Source organism: Rana temporaria, chromosome 11 (assembly GCF_905171775.1).
Source record: "Rana temporaria chromosome 11, aRanTem1.1, whole genome shotgun sequence".
In the NCBI taxonomy this organism is placed as follows: Eukaryota; Metazoa; Chordata; class Amphibia; order Anura; family Ranidae; genus Rana; species Rana temporaria.
The window spans coordinates 130085501-130106370 of NC_053499.1; the positions used below are offsets into that span (position 1 = coordinate 130085501).

At 43.1% G+C, this 20870-nt stretch overlaps 1 protein-coding gene across 1 annotated transcript in view; it reads left to right on the top strand.

Moving 5' to 3' along the window:
- The window catches only part of GNAO1 (G protein subunit alpha o1), a 271460-nt gene that overhangs the window by 245085 nt on the left and 5505 nt on the right, over positions 1 to 20870 (top strand). The gene's annotated exons all lie outside the window — the stretch shown is intronic.

Sequence of the window (20870 nt, forward strand, 5' to 3'; positions counted from 1 at the left end):
TTCTTCCCAAGATAGGTTTTTCTTTCAGCTTAACCAGAACATTGTTCTACTATCTCTCACTGTTCTACTCTGAAACATCCTAGGGAAGATTTATATTTATCGTCTGGGTGTGATATGTGCTTTTCGAATCCTTCTCTCTTCTCATATTCGCCAAGTGGATTTGACAACTCATTTAAGCCTATCGCATCAAGCGCAAGGTACCCCTAGATCAGTGGTTCTCAACCTGGGGGTCGGGACCCCCTCGGGGGTCAAATGATGATTTGCCAGGGGTCACCAAATCCTGGGCTGTTCCTGAAACCCGCACCACTCTCCCAGCCTTTTTGCGGCTGCCCAGCATTGCTGTCCCTGGAGCCTGTGGCCACCCAGCTGGGCTGTTCCTGAAGCCCAAGGCCACCCACTCAGCCTCTTCGCAGCCGCCCATTCAGTTCATGGCATGGCTGGGGGGCAGAGACTAGATGTCCGCTGACTGGTGAGGATTGTGAGATGGGAGGGGCTGGAGGAGACCTTATTTCCTGACTTCAGCATAGGTGTCACTGCTACGAGACACTACAAAGTCGGAGACACAGTGAGTTACACTACCTGTGATTATAGTTGCCATTAAAAGTCCCCACTACAGTTCTCAGATCAGCAGATGACCTTGATCAAGAGCACCTAAGTTGGCTGATCAGAACTCCCCCCACCACTGCCACTCATGCCACTCCCCCCCCTCCAAGGAGTAAGAGAAGGAATAAAAATAGAGAATACACGGAAGTGAGAGGAAAAGAGGGGGCGGAAGAATGACAAAGAGAAAGAATAAGAGAGAGAACAAGAAAGACGGCTAGAGAGAGGGATGGGGGGAAAAAGAAATTGGGATAGAGAGCGATAAAAGGGAAAGAAAGTAGAAGAGAGTGGTACATCTTAAAATGTACCATATGAGGTTTAAATAATGTTCAAAGTGGAAGGGACTCAGGGAGTGCTAAATGTCCATGGGTTGGGGGTGAAAATTACTTGTCTTGCCTTGGGTGCTGACAGCCCACACTTCAAATTTTTTTTTTATTGTTGGGGGTCTCCACAACTTGGGAAATTTTATCAAGGGGCCACGGCACTAGAAAGGTTGAGAATCACTGCCCTAGATGTTAAAATTCACACTCCACTAGATCAGCTAGTGCTTCTTGAGCTTTTCAACATCTGACATCAAGCAGCTGCCACCTGGTCCTCTGTTCACATGTTTATTACTTTTTATAAGCTTGGTGCTCAGGCCTCAGCTGATTCCGGCTTCGGTTGTGAGGTTCTTCAAGCTCTGTTGAGCCACTTTTGTTAATCCTATAGTTTTTTTGTGTGCCCTTTCGGCTTTTTGCATTGGGCCCACCGCTCAGCTGGACTGATTTTGGTTGTAACAATGTGCCTGATATTTTATCCTGTGCCTTTAATGAATGATTAAGAAAATAGGATATCACCTGTGGGAGGTGATGAGGATGGGATTACCACTACGCTTTATAGCATGGATTCAAACACTATATATGGGCAATCTGGCTAGCATTCGGATGGGGGGCCTTATCCCCTCTGCCTTACAGGTGCATTGCGTAGTTCGCTGCACAGATTGCAAAGATCTTTCCCCGGAAGTGGAAGCAGATACCTGGATTTGACAGGTATCCAATCCCCCCTGAAAGGTGCCAAGTGTGGCACTGGAGGGGGGGGGAAACAATCCACGGAATTTCAATTTCTGGGTTGAACCACGCTTTAATTTAGATCGAGTGCTGTTTGCTGTCAAGCTTAAACTTAAGGCATGGAGCAACCTTCCTCTTTGGTCGCATAAACCTTTTAACTGGTTGCCGACCAGCCGCCGTCGTTTGACGACGGCAGGTCGGCTTCCCTGCGCGAGAGCCCGTAGCTATATGTCTGCTCTCGCGCAGGCCACTAGGGGCGCGCGCGATCATTTTGACTTGTGCGTAAATTCTATATCTTAAAGTACAGTACACAGGCCGTGCTCCCCACTATTTCAATGTTACGTTGCTTGCTAAAAAACTGAGGTCAAACTGAGTTGGGGTAAGGATAGGGGTATGCCCAGGGAATCTGTACAAAAGACATGCCAGTGTCCAATCACTTGAAGGTAGCAACCTCTAACCCTGGGTATATGAATATCTAGCCTTTGTCCTGCATTGTACTCCAAGATATGAGATTACTAGAGTTGAAAGTCAAAATTCTTTTTTTTTTTTCCTGACATGCTCAAAATCTTTTCTTGGAGTGCAACAGAGGACACGGTTGCCTCCCCCTGTTTTTATGACCCACTCCTGCTATTGTTTGCTACAAAACTGAGGCAGGCTGGAAATAAATAGTGGTGAATAAACCAGCTATGAGAGCTTGCTTTTACAATATGAATCACAATTACCATTCCCAAACCTACTTAACACTTTGTGGTCTCCAGCACTAGTAGAAACCCCCAAAGTGCAGTGGACTGTCAAAATTGCTATTGCACACTTTCTCCCCCCAGACTCCCTGGTTTTTGTCTGGGGCGCCTCCCAGAGAGGAATGCCTAACTGGAGTCACTGCACTCATTCTGATATACCCTTTTCCTCACGACAGGTTCAAATGTACTTGGTATCCATGACCTGCTATGTACACCTTCCAATTTTAGACTGTATCATCCCTTAAAGAGGTAATGGCTTGCCTAAGCTTTGGAGAAAGTAGTGAATCCTCTTGACAGCCAACATTACTCTCGGTTCTTGTTCAGTTCTACCTCTTGATTTACCCACAGGATGTCAAATTCAAAAACAAAGGATATGCAGTTGTAAAAAAATTGGTGCTGCATTTTCTGACTTTACGGCCTTAAGTGCTTTTACTGAATTTAAGGAGTGTGGTCAAGTGCAAAAAAGTCGGGTCTTTTTCTGGAAATATTTCATAATACAGTGCCTTGAAAAAGTATTCATACCCCTTGAAACGTTCCACATGTTGTCATGTTGCAACCAAAAACATGTCTTTTATTGGGATTTTATGTGATAGACCAGTGATGGTGAACCTTGGCACCGCAGATGTTTTGGAACTACGTTTCCCATGTTGCTCATACACTTTGCAGTGTAGTTGAGCATCATGGGAAATGTAGTTCCAAAACATCTGGGGTGCCAATGTTCGCCATCGCTCACTGTGATAGACTGACCCAAAGTGGCACATAATTGTCAAATTTGAAGGAAAATAATAAATGGCTTTTACATGTTGTTTGTTTATTTTTATAAATATCTGAAATGTTTGGCGTGCATTTGTATTAAGCCACCTCTACTAACACCCCTAACTAAAATCTAGTAGAACCAATTGCCTTCAGAAGTCACCTAATTAGTCCACCTGTGCGTAATTTAAGTTCTGTATAAATACAGCTGTTCTGTGAAGCCCTCAGAGGTTTGTTAGAGAACTTTTGTGAACAAACCGCATCATGATGGCCAAGTAACAAACATAAACGTGTGAAGTTTGAAGCAGGGTTAGGTCATACAAAAAACGATCCCAAGCTTTGAACATCTCACGGAGCACTGCCTAACCCATCATCCAAAAATGTACAATATGACACAACTGCAAGCCTACCAAGACATGGGTCTCTAAACTGACAGGTCAGGCAAGGAGAGAATAATCGGAGAAGAAGCCATGAGGCCCATGGTAACTGTGGAGGAGCTGCAGAGATCCACAGCTCGGGTGGAAGAATCTTTATGGAAGTGTCAAAAAGCAAACCATAAGAGGCGCCATTTGCATATTGCAAGAAGCCATGTGGGGGACACAACAAACATGGTAGACGTTGCTCTGGTCATAAGAGACCAAAATTCAACTCCAAAGCAGGCATAGAATGGCCCAGTCAAAGTCCTGACCTAAATCCATTTGAGAATCTGTGGTAAGACTTGAAATGCTGTTCACAGACACTCTCCATCCAATCTAACAGAGTTTTAGCTATTTTGCAAAGACGAATGGGCAAAAATGTTATTTACTAGATGTGCAAAGCTGGTAGAGACATCCCCAAAAAGACTTGCAGCTGTAATTGCAGCAAAAGGTGGTTCTACCAAAATATTGACTATCGGGGGCTGAATACAAATGCATGCCACACTTTTCACACATTTATTTGTAAAAAAAAAAAATGAAAACCATTTATCATTTTCCTTCCACTAGACAATTGTGTGCCACTTTGTGGTGTTCTATCACATAAAATCCCAATAAAATACATTTACGTTTTTGTTGCAACATGACAAAATGCGGAAAATTTCAAAGGGTATGAATACTTGTGTATGCGTTTATTTGCTGCATCATTCTTTTTGTGGCCAAAAAGTTCAATAAAGTTTATTGAAACTCAAAGGCAGCTAAGTTCTCATTTTGCACTATGTTACATGCATTTATTTTCAACATTAATGAAAATTACTCAATTACAAGACTTGGCTGTGCTGGGTACTGACTTGCATAAGGCAAATTATTTTTCAATGCACCAGTCCCTTTATGGTCTTTTAAAAGCTTACATAGGCAAGCTGTGTCCACAAGATTACACTTCACAAACATAAGTTCAGCATGATCATGTTTTACTGTGGCCAGAGTAATTATGCATTTATCTTCAAAGTCCATGCCTGAAATATAACTGTTCCTCATGATTAATAAGTAACCCTTCCAATATTAAATCTCACCAGTGTATCTCCTTCAATTTTTTTTAATGCGTCTTCATTCTTGTTGCTCCATTTTTATTTTTTTATAGTGGGTAAGAGTCAGAGCCTTCTGCCTGTGTCCTCACTAGGGTGGGTTTGATTTAAATGATTTAAATCACTAGTAAAAAGGCTCGATTTAAATCATAATTTTTTTTTTAATCAGATGTTTTATTTTGCCAACAAAATAGTACAGAATACAGATCGTCATAAAGAAAATCACAAAAAACATCAAAACAAAACATGTATATCCTGTAGAATACAATAGTGGCTCCAAAATTATAAACAAGACATACATTCAGAAAAAAAAGAATAGATAATGCTGGGAAGGCAAGAATAGCCTCACCCCCCAACACAACCACACACAAGGCCAACGGGCCACAACTTAAACCCTGCACCCCACAGTCTGCCCACATAATCTGAACCACTTCCCACCATCAATCAAATTCTTGTGCCTAAAGTACAGTACGTATGTAGTATACCCTTCAAAAAAAGCCAGATTTTCCTCCTGGATAGAAAACGCCTCTCAAACCTGCAGCAACCGAGTCAAAACCAGTCTCGGAGGTGCCAACCCAGGGGTCTCTAACCAGGGCTGCCAAATGGAATTAAATTTTCGGGCTGCATTTCTATGCTGATATGTATGGTGCTCCCGTATAAAGGTTGAGATTAACCTGTTCAATCCATTGTTTCTTAGTCGGAACATGCGGGGATAATCAGAATCTAGCCACCAGCTTTCGTGCTAGGTACAAGAGTCTGATCACTGCAATATTAACTGGATGAGGGTAAATTTCTTCATCTACTGCACCCAATATACATATAAGGGGGTCCAAAGGGACCCTAACTTGGAACACAGAGGAAATAACCTCAGTAACATTACCCCAGAACCAGTGCAGCTTGGGACAGCGCCACATCAGATGGATAAGCGATCCTTTCTCCCCGCAGTGTTTGGAACATAGAGAAGAATCTCTTCTTCCCCAACGGAACAGTTGAATAGGTGTGCGGTAGGCCCTATGTGACTGCAAAACTGAAGAGGACCAGCTTGTAAACATATGTCCCATGTTTCACCATTAATAACCCCTAGGTCCTCAGTCCACCCTCTCCTACACGGTAAAGTCGCAGAGTCCTGTACGGTCGATAAAAGACTAGAATAGATATGGGATATTTTTCCTTACCAAAAAATATCTCTTATCAAGCGATGACTAAACCATTCTAGAACAGAAATCTGACCCTGGGCCTGCAGGGCGTGCCGGAGCTGCAAGTATCCATAGAATTCAGTCTGCAATTCCTGAAATGATTTAAGTACATTTTGGTGATATAACTGGGCAATAATGTAGATACCCGCCAGTCTCCAGGGCAGGAAGCCATCTAACTTGGACACTTCCACTAAGTTGGGATTGTCCCAAAGCGGAGTCTCCGCTATAAATCCTGAGATACGTAAATTAGACCGTACCATGGACCACAGTTTCCGAAGGAGAACCATGGTAGGCGCCGCCTGTGGCAGGTAAGGGAACCTCATCTCCAAACACGCCAGAACCGAAGCGTCCCGAGACCCTGTACGCAACAGGGTGTCAATAGAATCCTATTCATTAATACACCCCATTCCACACAAATGCTGTAACTGAGAAGCTACAACATAAAAATTGGGGTTAGAGACTGCAGCTCCTCCTTGATCCTTACCATATTGTAGTGTAAAAAAGCCGAATACGGGCACTTACTTTATTTAGATCTTTAATCTGGAAAAAAATATCTATTCAGGTGAACCACCGACGAGGTATCCACTGAGGAGAATTGTGCATGATATATAAGCGTTGAGGGCACCACACCATCTTGATTAGATTTATCCTTCCTATAACTAAAAGTGGAAGTTTACACCAAGTGTTACGCGTCATTTGTAATCTCTTGAAAAGAGGCAGGAGATTCTCCTCTAGATACTGCTGTGGACTGGCCGATACGATACCTGAACCCCCAAATATTTAATAGATGAGACTACCTTCAGGCAGCGAAGCAATTGGGCCATCTACGGGCAAAAGGACAGACTTACTCTAATTTATTGAAAAGCCTGACAAGGAGCCAAACTGTTTAATCCACTCCATAGCCGCAGTAAGGGATGTGTCCACATCCCCCAAGTATAGTAATGTGTCGTCCGCGTAAAGGTAAACCCTTTCCATGCTCGGACCCCTATTGAAACCAATGACCGATGGGGACAATCTTATCAGAGGTGCCAATGGTTCAAGAGCCAATGCAAACAGCAGGGGTGACAGTGGACACCCCTGCCTTGTGCCTCTAAACAAAGGAAAAAAGTCGGAGAGGTCTCCATTCACGCGGATCCTAGCCGTGGGGGCAGCATACAGCAAACGTACCCACCTGATAAAAGTGTCCCCCAGACCAAAGCGACCCAAGACCTCCCACAAATAGGGCCATTTGACGCTGTCAAAAGCTTTGGCAGCGTCCAATGAAAGAATCGCTCTCTGACCTGCATTATCAGCAGGTATGAATGAATGAATGACTTGTATAGCGCAACTCATGCAAACTGAATCGCCTCTGGGTGCTTTTTCCAGCCAGAGTCTGCTTGGCTGGTGCGGTAATTTTACCCCGTAGGATCGTGACACGCATTGGGACACACAGTCATACACACAGATATACATATATACTGGGCCAATTTTGGACAAGATCCAATTTACCTACCAGCATGTCTTTGGAGTGTGGGAAGAAACCGGAGTGCCCGGAGGAAACCCACGCATGCACAGGGAGAACATGCAAACTCCAGGCAGATGGTGTCGTGGACGGTATCTGGAGATTAAGTAAGGGCGCCTTATAAGAGCCGTTGACCGGGATAGAATGAACCCTGACTGATCTCTATGAACTAGTTTATGTATAACTTTAGCCAGTCTGGTAGCCAACACCCTTGCCAATAATTTCACATCAGTCGTCAATAAAGAAATGGGCCTATAAGAATCTGGGGAAAGGGCCTCCTTACTGGGTTTCAATAGCAGCACAATTATGGGCTCATTCATGGACTGAGGCAGGTTACCCTTTTCCAGCGCATCTACAAACACCTCCCTCAAGAGGTATCCGTATGTCTGGATAGCGCCTATATACCTCCGCCAGCAAGCCGTCCGTGCCCGAAGACTTGCCAGGAGAGGAAAGCGCCAGCGCCTCCAGCATCTCATCAGCTGTGAGCGGGGCATTCAACTGCTCCACGTCCAGAGCCGACAGACGCAGTATATGACGCCGGTCCAAAAAAGAGGCAATCTCCCCCACCGTAGGCGACACCTTAGAGGAACACACATCAGCATAAAAATCCCTGAAAGTGGATAAAATAACCGCATGAGACGATAATAGAGCCCCCAAAAGAGTGGTGATCGCCTCTGTGGGCAAAACCCCTCTGCGATCTCACCATCAAAGCCAGCATGGGGCCAGTGCCCTCCCCCTCCTCAAAGTATTTTTGTTGGAGAAAAAAACGTTTATTTTCTGCCTTATTCTACATGTTTAGCGATATTTTGAGCTTCATGCCATGCCCTCTCAGTCTGTTCAGTGGGGGAGTCAACAAAAGCAGACACAGCCCTCTCAACCTCCCGAAGCACGAATTGCTCCCAAGACCTAGTCCCAGATTTAATTGCGTTAATAGACCTGATAAACTGACCCCTTAGATGAGCTTTAAGTGCATCCCAAAAAATACTAAGCCCCGTAGAATGTTTGTTGACCCTAACAAAAGCAACCAAATCAGCATGAATGGGGTCAGGGGTAGGGAACAGTAACAACCAGAACAGGTTGAGCTTCCAACAGGCACGCTTAGAGATTCTGGACGTCGTTGCAACTCATAAGGGGAAATGGTCTGAAATAGTTCTTGCCTCATACTGTGCGGAGGACACCAGGGGAAGCATCTCACTATTGCCCAGACCAAGGTCAATTCTAGAAAGGCCCTCATGCGAAGCCGAATGGCATGAGTAACATTTCTCCTTTGAATGGCTGAGCCTCCAAACAGCCCTCAACCCCAGCTCCTGTAAAAGCCTGGCGAAGGGCGTCAGGCCCCCTCTCGGGTTGGCCACCGATGCCCCAGGAGAAAATTTGTTAAGATCCGCACAAAAAAATTATTAAAATCCCCCATAATAAGAGCAGGAACACCCGGGTGATGTGACAAAGTGGCCAAGGTCTTAAGGACTTCCACTGAGAAAGGGGGTGGTATGTACACATTTGCAATAATACATTGTAAGTTACCCAAAGAACACAGCAAAAAAAAAAATGACCACAAGGGTCAATGAGAGAGGAGGTATGGACAAACGGAACATTTGTACCAATCAGTATACTAACTCCTCTGGCGTAGGACGAGAAGGCAGAGTGAAACTGGGTACCATACACCCTAGAAGAAAACGGAAATACCTGGCCGGGCAGCATATGGGTCTCCTGTAGGCATACCACGGAGGAGCCCTGACGTTTAAGCATGTGCTCCACCGCCAGCCGTTTCACTCTGTCCCCCAGGCCCCTCACATTCCAACTAGTTACCACACACTGCGTAGCCATAATACATGAAAATAGACATTTTGTTCAGAAATATAGTGCACAAGTCCAAAAGTAAAGGGCGAAGGCACCCCCACACCCAAGCAACAACTGGAAGGGCACAGTACAAGGGAGAAAACCCCCCTAATGTTCAGATCCATGCAAATTGGGCACAACCTGTAAAAGCAAAAGTTAGGCAGACTGCAGGCATACGGTCCAACAGGACCCCATTCAAAACAAGAAGAAAAAAATAAGGAACCGTGATGTCCACAAGGGACTCTTCTCCAGGGGGCTAAGTCAAATCATAATTTTTAAAGAGCAACTGTAATCTCTGTTCCACAGCGGCTTCTCCTCTCACCCACTGTTGACTCACCGACAGTCTCATTCACTTTAATGGGACAGCTGGTGATGCAGCAGTTACACAACAAGGTGAGGGACGTGGTGACATCAGGTGAGTAGATGCCCGCTAACAGGTGCTGCCATGAGGGATCTGAAATGACAGGTGCTCTTTAAATGTAAGGACTCATTTTATATCCTCTAGCAGTCCTGTATATAAAATGAAAAGAGAAAAAAAAATGCGCTTAGAAGTGTAGCAACTCTTATGAGACCACAAGAGTTGCTCTAAAGTCATATGTTGGAAGCTGCAATCTTCTGTAAAAACACCAATACAATGAACAAAATATAGAAAGAAATGAAGATCGCGTTAAACCTGTGGATATCGCGAATATGAATATAAATACCCCAAAAATATAAAATAAAGCTGCAAATGATTGTATACTGATAAAATCTGTGCAGAGTTAATGTATGAAACACTGCAGTGGTGTTATGTGAAGAATCTTTCATTCACTTTAAGGGATTATTTTTCCCTCCTTCGGAATAAACATATGCTTTATCCACTGAAATATTCTAATATGCAGAAATAGATTAAGACTTGAGCAGGCTCTGGGCAAAAACAGTTCATTGTGATCTGTTCCTCTGTAGAGACCTTTCACTGAGGATTTAGCTCAGCCATTTTGTTAGAACTCTTTGGCAGATGCAGGCCTGTGTTTTTAAATGGACACTACTCTTCTAATTCTAAATTGTTTTTACAAATCGCTTAGAACTCTGGCTTATATCCTAAATATGCCATTGTACTGATAGATGGGCAGTTCAGATGTCTAGCTTTTTAAAGTGGTTGTAAAGCCTTACATGTTTTTCCTTATTTTAATGCATTGAAGTAAAAAAAACATGTGCTGCATGTGTCCCCCCAGCCCCCCCCCCTATATACCTGGGCCAAATCTTAATCCAACGATGTGCATGAGAGCAGCAGCTCTCCTGGTTCTGTCACTGCAAAAATTGGTAGCAGCGGGAGTGCTGTCAATCCAATTCTGTGATAAGGGGGTGGTGCCCAGCTGCCCTGTCAATAGAGACAGACAAGGCAGCTCGGCCGGCGCAAGCCTGCTAAAGTGTACCTATAGGAAACTGCTTCCTATGATGGCACTCACTGAAGAGAATAAGCCAGGAGCACCGGCGGGGGACCCCGGAAGATGAGGATCCGGGCTGCTCTGTGCGATACCATTGCACAGAGCAGGCAAGTATGACATTTTTGTTATTTTAAAGGAAAAAACAAAATTATGCTTTGTTACTTTACTACTTACTAAGTAAATGATATGTCAGTAATGCATTTACAACTATTCACTGGTGGCAGGTCTCTTTAAAACTACCTGCATCTAATTCAGGCAAGCATTTGTGCCAGTTTCAAGAACCGTTCTAAAATGTGCAACAAATTCAGGTAGCTCTTACTACTGCTACTTCAAGAACCTGTTCCTCTGGCTGTGATAGATCCTTAGAGAATTACCGCAGTTCACAGGTTAGGACACTGGTGGTAACGTACAGAAAGACGCTAGTGCCCATAGTGGAGCATGTCTTTCACAGCTTGCAAAGGGTGCACCACCAATGGAAATGCCATAGGGAACCAATGACAAAAAATGACCTGCACACCAAAAAGGGTAGATCTCAAATTATTACCGAGACCTTAGTAGCAAAACATAGCTTTGAAGTAAACACCTGGTGGTTTCTACTGCACAAGTTATGTTTTGCAACTAACATCTCAGTCGAAAAAATGTAAGATCTACTTTTTTTGGTGTGCTAAAAAAAAATTTAATTTGTGTTGGGAAGCTGTTATGAAGTGAGACTCTTTAATGACTGGCTCTGTACCACTTGATTGGTGCAAAGCCAGTGTGATGCCTGCATTTAAAAGGGGATCAAAGTCTTTACCAAGTAACTACAGACTGGTCAGTTTAATCGTTGTAATGAGGAAAATACGCTAGATTAGGCTTTTAAATAAAGGCAAATAGCAATAGTCAGCCTAGACTCACATAAGTTGTCAAACTAATCTGCTTTCTTTTTTGAAGAAGTAGGAAAACACTTAGACAAAGGAGTAGCTGTGGATATAGTATACTTGAATGTTGCAAAAGCATTTGACATGCTATGAGGAAAGATTAGCTGAACTGAATTTTATTCTCTCTTGAGAAGAGGCAATTAACCACTTAAGACCCGGACCTTTAGGCAGCTAAAGGACCTGGCCAGTTTTTGTGATTCGGCACTGCGTCGCTTTAACTGACAACTGACTATTCTCACAAATAGAGCTTTCATTTGGTGGTATTTGATCACCTCTGCGGTTTTTATTTTTTGCGCTATAAACAAAAATAGAGCGACAATTTTGAAAAAAATTCTATATTTTTTACTTTTTTTGCTATAATAAATATCCCCAAAAATATATAAAAAAAATCCTCAGTTTAGGCCGATACGTATTCTTCTACCTATTTTTGGTAAAAAAAAAAATCGCAATAAGCGTTTATCGATTGGTTTGCGCAAAATTTATAGCGTTTACAAAATAGGGGATAGTTTTATTGCATTTTTTTTTTTTTTTTTTTTTTTTACTACTAATGGCGGCGATCAGCGATTTGTTTCATGACTGCGACATTATGGCGGACATTTCGGACAATTTTGACACATTTTTGGGACCATTGTAATTTTCACAGCAAAAAATGCATTAAAAATGCATTGTTTACTGTGAAAATGACAATTGCAGTTTGGGAGTTAACCACAGGGGGCGCTGAAGGGGTTAAGTGTGACCTCATTTGTGTTTCTAACTGTAGGGGGGGTGGCTGTAGGTGTGATGTCATTGATTGTGTTTCCCTATAAAAGGCAACACACGATCAATGACGGCGCCACAGTGAAGAACGGGGAAGCTGTGTTTGCACACAGCTCTCCCCATTCTTCAGCTCCGGGGACCGATCGCGGGACTCCAGCGGCGATCGGGTCCCACAGTCACGAAGCTTCAGACCGGGTCGCGGGCCGCCCGCGACCCACGGCTGGGCACTTAAGTGGACGTACGTGCTTGTGCCCAGCCGTGCCATTCTGCCGACGTATATGTGCAGGAGGCGGTCCTTAAGTGGTTAAAGGGCACCTGATCACGAAGAAATACCTTAATATGTCAAGGGAGGAGGCACTTTTTTTTTTTTTTTTTTTTTTTTAAAGTGACGCGATTTTCCCACCCACACATTTGAGGCGAATGGGGGAATCCTCCCCGCTGTGTTTTTGTATTCAGACAGCACTGATCAAGCGGAATTTTTCCAACAGGGTGGTTGAACAGTCAGTAGATCGACTTCTGTTCAACCACAGTGGCCATACATCAGGCATGTCCAAAGTCCGGCCCGCGTTCCGATTTTGGACGGCCCGCCTGGTCATTTTGACATGCATGTCTTTTGTGGCCCCCAATGAATCCCAGAGTGCCGGGGGCCACAAAAGAAATACATGCTGGCTGCCTTGGAGGAGGTGGGACGAGCGCTGTGCTTCCTGTTTTACACGGCGACCTGTGTAAAAGGAAGTCCTGTTTCCCATTTTGAAAAGAAAACACCCTAATGTATTTCTATGAGGCATAGTGAGTCTTTTGAGCATGTATTTTTCCTGTTTCCTGTTTCCCATTTTGAAAAGAAACGCCCCAATGTATTTCTATGAGGCATAGTGAGTCTTTTAAGCATGTATTTTTTTTTTTCTACAACTTTTTGAAAACCGGAAAGGAAATGAAAACGTACATGTTAACTTTGCCTGTATATGAAAATATCTCATATACTCTCGGCTCCACCAATCATCCTGCTGTTAGTGCTCTCCAGCACAAAAAGGGAGGAACTTCATGGTGTAGTATGTAGAAATTGACATTTATTGAAAGATAACTGATTTCATGTACAAGAATTCAGTCGTTAGAAGGCAAAAAACAGCCACGGACCGCGTCCTGCAGGCTGGTGCATGGTGATGTCACAGAACACAGCTCCACCTAAGGGTGCATTCACACCACGATTTTGTCATCCTTTTTTTACTCACGATTTTTGCTTTTAAATCATCCAAATCTGTATGGCAAAACGGATCCATTCACTGCCATTCATTAATTTAGGTCCCCAAGTGCATCCGATTTGATCCGCATACGATTTGATAAGATTTAAAATCGTATCAAAAAACGTGTCTGCCCACGATTTTTGGTCCTGATTTGAAATCGTATTACAATCGTGTCCGTTTTTTTTTTATATTGTGGTCAATCTAAATCGTACTAAATCGGATGACTGTGCGATAAATCGTACCCGATTTGTTATGGAGGTCCCCGCAAATTCAATAACCAGACCCTTTAGGTCTGGTATGGATATTCAGGGGAACCCCGCCGTCAATTAAAAAAAAAAATGACGTGCGGTTCCCGGTAATATCCATAACCAGACCCTTCAGGTCTGGTATGGATATTCAGGGGAACCCCGCCGTCAATTTAAAACAAAAATGACGTGCGGTTCCCCCTAAATATCCATAACCAGACCCATTATCCGAGCACGTTGACCTGGCCGGCCGCAGAAAAGAGGGGGGGACAGAGTGCGGCCCCCCCTCTCCTGAACCGCACCAGGCCACATGCCCTCAACATGGGGAGGATGTCCCCATGTTGATGGGGACAAGGGTCTCATCCCCACAACCCTTGCCCGGTGGTTGTGGGGGTATGCGGGCGGGAGGTTTATCAGAATCTGGAAGACCCCTTTAACAAAGGGGACCCCCAGATCCTGACCCCCCCCCCCCTGTGTGAAATGGTAATGGGGTACACTGTACCTCTACCATTTCACGAAGGAAGTGAAAAGTATTGTAAAAAAAACACACTGACACCAAAGAATAAAGTCCTTTATTTAAAAAAAAAAAACACTCGTTCCCGGCTTCCAGCGTTGTCCTGATCCTGCGAGGGCTGATCTCCCGCGATGAGAAGATCCTGCGACGGCCGGGTGTTCTCCGATCCAGCGCTGAGAAGATCCATCCGGAGCGCAGCATCCCCGACCTCCTCATCGCCGGACACAGCCCAGCGGAATGACGCGCTGGGGCTGTGTGACATTACTTATATAGAGGAGGCAGGGGCACCCGTCACGTGACCCCGCCCCCTCTGACGTGCCCTCTGCTACGTCACTGGCGAAGCCCATGGTCTTCCCTCTTCTTGGGCTTCCCCAGTGACGTAGCAGAGGTACGTCAGAGGGGGCGGGGTCACGTGACGGGTGTCCCTGCCTCCTCTATATAAGTAATGTCACACAGCCCCAGCGCGTCATTCCGCTGGGCTGTGTCCGGCGATGAGGAGGTCGGGGATGCTGCGCTCCGGATGGATCTTCTCAGCGCTGGATCGGAGAACACCCGGCCGTCGCAGGATCTTCTCATCGCGGGAGATCAGCCCTCGCAGGATCAGGACAACGCTGGAAGCCGGGAACGAGTGTTTTTTTTTTTTTTTTTTTTTTTAATAAAGGACTTTATTCTTTTGTGTCATTGTGTTTTTTTTACAATACTTTTCACTTCCTTCGTGAAATGGTAGAGGTACAGTGTACCCCATTACCATTTCACACAGGGGGGGGTCAGGATCTGGGGGTCCCCTTTGTTAAAGGGGTCTTCCAGATTCTGATAAACCTCCCGCCCGTATACCCCCACAACCACCGGGCAAGGGTTGTGGGGATGAGACCCTTGTCCCCATCAACATGGGGACATCCTCCCCATGTTGAGGGCATGTGGCCTGGTGCGGTTCAGGAGAGGGGGGGGGCCGCACTCTGTCCCCCCCTCTTTTCTGCGGCCGGCCAGGTCAACGTGCTCGGATAATGGGTCTGGTTATGGATATTTCGGGGGAACCGCACGTAATTTTTGTTTTAAATTGACGGCGGGGTTCCCCTGAATATCCATACCAGACCTGAAGGGTCTGGTTATGGATATTACCGGGAACCGCACGTCATTTTTTTTTTTTAATTGACGGCGGGGTTCCCCTGAATATCCATAAAATCTTCTTTTTCCCAGACATTATTTAAAATCAGGATCCGATTTTTTAGTGAAAATTTTGACATACGATTACATACGATTTTGTCACATACGATTACATCCGATTTAACTGTCCGTTTATCGGATGGTAAAATCGTGGTGTGAACCTAGCCTAACACGTTTCCCTGTATGAGGCATCGACTGGGAACAGAGGCTCAAGTTTTGAGCCTCCGTGATCTCAGCTGGTCAATCCTAAACCAGCCCCACCATGAATAGGTTATATTCATGTACACATTTTGGCTTCTGGATGGGATCTCATCTTGTCTGAAGTTCCACCAAGATGGCATCATGTATTGTGAAAAGGATGTAGACATCTTTTATCTCCGCTTTAGGGCTAGTACCTCTTCATTCCGCATACTGTCTTTTTCACCACGTTTTAGTTTCTTGGTGACCAATCTCTGTGGGAAACTCTTGCGATTGTTCCCTGCTGTCCCAGAGACCACAGTCTTCTTTAGGTAGAAATGGTGGAAAAGTGGGAGACTTGTGTAGAAATTGTCTACATATGGGTGCTAACCCTTCCCAACAGCTGCCAGACCATTTTGATACTTGTCCCCATATAGGTAGGGCATCCAGGGGGGTTTAGTTGGCTTTCCTTTCCCTCATACATTTTTTATATCATAAGTGAAACCTGGGGCCCTGTCACATGCCTTTTAAAATGTTACCCCATGTTTGGCTTGTTTACTTGGGAGGAATTGCTTGATGCCAGGTCTTGCGGTTAAGTGGATTAGGGATTCATCTACACAAATAATTATATTGGGGGTAAACATTTGCTTGAAGATGTTTGAATAATTTATCCTGAAGGATGATTTTGAGGGAGGCACAGGGCATTGTTGAAATGTAAAAATCTAATTTAGTAATGGGTTCTGGGCATCAAAGAAGAGTAGATTGGCATATGGTGGATAGGTTGGGTAGACCAGTAGGCATGGAGTTAAATTTTTTGGTTAGTCCAAAGAAAATGTTATTTTCTTCCATAAGGGATTTACAAACAGAAGGGCAAGCATAGGAAGAATAAGGATTGCTGGCAATATGTTGTATGGCATACAGATTACACTTCTCCACACTGTAATTCAGCAGATATAGTGCTCCATCATTGCTATTAGTCTAAGAAATAGTGCCTCATTGTTGGTGCCATTGGGAGGGATAGTGCCTCATATCATTGGGAGCAATACTACCCCAAGGGCCGGATGAAGGCTAGCAAAGGGCCACATGCAGCCCACATGCAGTTTGGAGACCCCTGCTTTAAGGCAATTCTAATGCAGCGTAGGCACGACTGGACATTCCGACAATAAATGTTCGATGTGAGCTTGTCAGAAATTCCGACCGTGTGTATGCTTCATCGGACATTTGCTGTCGGAATTGGTTCTCAAATTTTCTGACAACAAAAGTTCCTGTCGGAAATGCCGATCGTGTGTAGGCAATTCAACGCACAAAAATCCTACGCATGCTCGGAATCATTGAACTTAATTTTTTTTGGCTCGTCGTAGTGTTGCAAGTCACACGTTCTTGGTGATCGGAATTTCCAACAACATTTGTGTGACCGTGTGTGTGCACGACAAGTTTGAGCCAACATCCGTCGGACAAAAAATCCACAGTTTTGATGTCGGAATGTCCGATTGTGTGTACGTGGCAGTAGACTAAGAATTTTGTCAAAAAGCTCACACGTATTGCTACAAATTCAGTAAATATTGGGGGGGGGGGGATACAAGTTGTTGAAGATAACTGTAAAACTGACAGGTATTGCTAAGCAGTTCATTTTTGGTCATCAATCTCTCAGCATTTTTAACCCATGCTATACAGTTGCAAATCATTGTAATTAATCTTCATTTATTAATGTCACAGTTTAATAACCATAAAGTTTGTTGATGAAAAACTAGATAAGATGTTGAATGACCTTGAGATGTGCAAGACAAAATTTAATGTTTTTCTTGCATCACATTTTAAAATATGCAAATCACTCCTTGGCTGCGGACAGAGATTTTGTAAACTGTCAGATCATGCTGCCTGCCAATTTTCTATAAACTCATGACATCATAAAAAAGGTGTTAGAAACCGATGGACAGTAAAACACGTAGTGATAGTCAGTTTCTCCTCCTCCCTGTGTAAGCATTAAATGGTAAACCATTGTGTATTCTCTCATGTTCCCTTATCTTGTGTGTCCCTAAATAATGGATGCTAACGGATGGCAGCAAGCCAAATTATTTTGTTTCCACAAATACTAAGTGAAAAAATGTGTATGTGTGTGTGTATATATATATATATATATATATATATATATATATATAATTGTGCCTTTAAATAAATCAAGATCAATTATTCAGTGACATAATTCCTTCATGTGTTAAAATTAAACATACGCAGTTCATATGTGAATATACAGTTCCTATGTGACGCATTGGGGGTTATTTACAAAAGGCAAATCCACTTTGCATTACAAGTGCAAAGTGCACTTGAAATTGCACTGAAAGTGCACTTGGAAGTGTAATCGCTGTAAATCTGAGGGGTAGATCTTAAATGAGGGGAAGCTCTGCTGATTTTATTATTCAATCATGTGCAAGCTAAAATGCTGTTTTTTTTATTTTTCTTGCATGTCCCCCTCAGATCTACAGCGACTGCACTTTCAGTGCAATTTCAAGTGCGCTTTGCACTTGTAATTTGCACTTGTAGTGCAAAGTGGATTTGCCTTTAGTAAATAACCCCCATTATTCTTTCAATAATATTCCTTCTAGATGTGCTTCTTGTGCCAACCTTTTATTGAACCTTCACCCTTGTGGGTCCTTTATAAAATTAATGTGCAGTGACTCCCTCCACCTTTCACCCCTGCGCTCACCTCCATTATAGACCTGTTTCCAAGTCTAGAAACACTTTCCCCGGTTGGGGTATATATCCAGACTCCTCAGCTGATCTCCTGTCTTCTTCTTGCCTTACTGGATTGCACGTTTATGGATAAACCTTGTATGGACTTTAAATCCGTGCTCCCTTTTTTCCCTCCACTGTTAACCTCAGTAAAAACAAATGCACCTCCATGGTGTAGTATGTAAAACCTTTCACATTTATGGTATTAAATATTGTACACCTACAATTAAAACAGACAATGTGGTTCCATCGGATGTTGTATATACAAGCACATTGTCACTGTTTTAAATGTAAGTGTGCAATAAGTTCATACAAGGTTTATCCATAAAAGTGCAATCCAGTGAGGCAAGAGGAGGACAGAAAAAGAATAATCAGCTGAGCCTTGATATATATACACCCCAGTTGGCGAAGGTGTTTGTAGACCTGGACATATATTGTCACTGCACGTGAATGTTATAAAAGATCCACAAAGGTGAAGGTCTAAGGAAGGTTGGTAGGAATATTATTTGAGTAATGGAAGAATGTGTACCATAGGAACTGTGTATGTTTAATTTTAACACATGAAGGAATTATGTCACTGAATAATTTATATTGATTTATTTAAATTGTTTATGCACTTAGTTTGATTTGTTTATATATACCTGTGTGTGTGTATATGTATATGTGTGTGTGTGTGTGTGTATATATATATATAATATACACACACATTTCTTTCCCCCCCTGTGAGGACTAGAGGGAGTTGCAGAAGGTAAAGTTTACAGATTTGTTTTTTGCTAGCCACACTGTGGCTGGAAAAAGCCTAGAGCCAATACATTCTGAAATTGGACATGTTGAAATACAATACAGGTGCAGTGTAAGAGCTTGTGTCAATAGGAAAATGCAGAGTTCTTTTAGGCGCATTCAGTCTGCGATCAATTGGAGTTGCTTCTGAGATCAGCTTGTTGACCAGTGCAGTTGACCACTTTCTGACCTTCTTAATTGCTTCAAAATGCTTTTGCATTTCCATTGGCTTATATGGAGGGAGCAATTCTGACGTGAGCAAAATAACATCAACAGATGCCCCAAATGTATCACCAAAACCACATGAGTCACTTGGAAAAATAAGCATCCTACACAGATGAGAATCCAGTTAGGCTCGTCAGGCAAGTTGAGGAATCCAATAAACATTTCTTGACAGAATCGGCTTTTTTTTTTTCTGTCGGCTGGAAGTTATATTTGATTATTTTGGATTATTTTGCTTGCCCAAGGGGTATTTTATAGTCAAATTCGTTTTTTTTATGTAGTAAAAGTTTATGGAATGTTTTTTTTCTCCATAAAGAGCAAGTATAGAAACGGTACATAGAGTGGGATTGGTCACAGTCATTAGCTAATCGGGAGAGATTGAAATAGAACTTCCATAACCTTATTATGTGAGTATATAAAGGTATACAGTATATTCTGAGGTTCTGTTACTAAAGGTCGGTTCCACCGTATTTTGAGGCATTAATAGAACAAAAACACCCCTCTTTTTAAGTGCCAGATCAGGCAGGGATACCATAGGTGGGACTTTGCGTGTGCCACCAAGAAATAGCACAAAAATATATTAACATGAATTGTGTTTTTTTTTTAAAGCTAAAAACAGTCAGGTACAAAACCCAATTAAAATCAATTAAAAATGTATGTATACAGTTCATCTTGCAGTATTACGGTATACAGAACCAGCATCTTTCTGGAAGCGTTCACTTCTTCAGGATTCATGCCTTAATTGTATATGCTATATGGTGAATTGTACATTCTCCAAGTACCAATTGTAGATCTCATTAATCAGAATATCATATACTGTATAGACATAAATGTTCCCTCAATGACGTATATTAAATAGCCGTGGTCATCAATTTTATGGGGGAACCCACAGGTCTGAATCCAAAAGGCTCCAACTATATCTCTATATCCTACATTGCCATGAAAAAGTATTAATACCCCTTTAAATTGTTCACATTTTTTAATGTTGCAACCAAAAACGTAAATGTATTTTTTGGGGATTTTATGTGACCAACACAAAGTTGCACATAATTGTGAAGTGGAAGGAAAATTATGGTTTTTGATCTTTTTTTCACAAATATCTGAAAAGTGTGGGGTGCATTTGTGTTCAGCCTCCCTGAGTGAATACTTTGTAGAACCACCTTTCGCTGCAATTACAGATTGGATGGAGAGCATCTTTAAACAGCAGTTTTCAAGTCTTGCCAAAGATTCTCAATTGGATTTAGGTCTGGACTTTGGGTCATTCTAACACAGGAATATGCTTTGATCTAAACCAGTGGTCTCCAAACTGCGGCCCGAGGGCCAGATGCGCCCCCTTTCTTGCTTTTATCTGGCCCTTGGGGCACTATTTCCATCCACTGATACCAACAGTGGGACATAATTCCCCTATTGACAGTGTCAGAATTGCTCCCAATGGCACCAATGATGGAGCACAATTCCTCCGAATGACAACAACAATGAGGCACAATGACACCAATGATGGGGCACTATTCCTCCCAATGACAC